This window comes from Chinchilla lanigera, unplaced genomic scaffold (genome assembly GCF_000276665.1).
Source record: "Chinchilla lanigera isolate Chin_1 unplaced genomic scaffold, ChiLan1.0 scaffold00003, whole genome shotgun sequence".
Classification (NCBI taxonomy): domain Eukaryota; kingdom Metazoa; phylum Chordata; class Mammalia; order Rodentia; family Chinchillidae; genus Chinchilla; species Chinchilla lanigera.
Window position 1 is genome coordinate 45,389,316 of NW_004955404.1, and position 1,748 is coordinate 45,391,063.

Sequence of the window (1,748 nt, forward strand, 5' to 3'; positions counted from 1 at the left end):
TGTGAGGATTTTTCCAATAGGAAAAGCCTAATTTAACTTAGTCCTCCATTTTTGATACTGAAATTCATGGACCTCTGCAATAATCTCAGGTGGGCTCAGTCAGGTGTGCTGGCTGGCTGGATCGTTGCACACACTAACAATGGCTCACAGGGCTGGGGCAGCACAGCCAGACTGTGATTCATGCATGGAAACATGAAGCAAAGTCTCTGTCTGTTATTTTTTTAGCATAATTTACTGTGCAGCTTAAACTCTGGACCTGTTTAATGGTCCTAGCGGCAGAGTTTCTAGGCCAACAACTAAATCTGCTGCAGTGTTCTGCATTTGTAGACAAGCCTTATGATTTACAAAATTTAATAAGTTGGTCCCCAGTGACTCTTTCTTCCGGAAGATTCTGCTTTTATAATCTCAGCCAAGAAGGTTGTCAAAGGAGCATATATACCCATTGGCTTAATGAAGACTTACTTTTTTCTCACAGAAGCATATAAATAGAATCCGACTATTGTTAATTCATTACAATGAATACATTCTGGAGGATTCCCCTTGCTGGAGATGGTAATACATTAGTGATGGTTTTGCATTGCTTTATTTCTTCAGAAGTATTTTTGAAAGTGTCTGCCAAACAGGAAGTAGCAAGGTCAGATGACTTGAAGGTTTCTCATCTTTACCCTGATGCTTAAAGTTTGTCATAAGTTGAAGTCCCTTGTCACAATTTGAAAGTTCACTTTTTGTATTGAGGAAAGATGCAGTGTATTATTTTGGGTTCTTTGTTTGTTTTCTAAGGTAAAACTGTTTAGCAGCTTTGCCTAAGAGGTTACTGTTACATCGGGCTGGGTTGTATTGCTTTGTTACATAAAGCTGGCACTTTGATTAAAAAGGGAGGATGGGAAAGACATGATTAAAAAAAGATGACTGTTTGAGGTAAAATCTGATTTTCAAGTAGAGAAAATTAAAGAGGCACTGGAATTATTGCCCATGATATGATATTGCTAAACAAGAGGCCTGAAAAAAAAATCCACAAGCTGATCTACCTGGAACACCTGCTTCATTAATAATCTCTTAGTAACTGACACACCTGGTAGTGTTATTTGTTATTAAATAAAATGATGCTATTCATTAAATATGAATTAGATAACTCCGAGGTTGCCCTTCTGAAAGGATATTGTTTCTGTTGAGAGTATGTACAAAAATACTGTTTTAGGTTTATTCACCCTTTCTTTTAAAGATAAATTTCCTGATACCAAAATAACTACATACCCCAAATCTTTAAATCAGTTTCTTTTCTGTATCCTGTTTCCTGCCTACCATTGTTTTTTGTCTTTTATTTCTCCTAATCAAACTCTTATTTTCTCTATTACACGATTCAAGTTGATGTAGATAAGTTCTGCAGCTTTTTTTATATTAGATGCAGTCCTGGGGGAATAGTATCTTATTACAGATGTACACATTGCACACTGTTTGGGAAGGCTGACTTAAATATCATGATAAATGTGAGGAAAATGGATGTATTCTATTATCATACCTGCCTGCTCCATTTTCTTTCCACTATAGGGTTTTCATGGGTGCATAGCAAAGCAAATTGCAATCACCTGGCTATTTTCCACTCTGGATCTGTCATCCTGAATGATAAATGTATTTATTCTTTAGCAGAAAATTAGTATATCCGTACATCTATCTTTAGGTATACACATAGATCTTTCTATATGTATGGGCAAATGATAAGCAGCAACTAAAGAGAACATGTTGAAAAT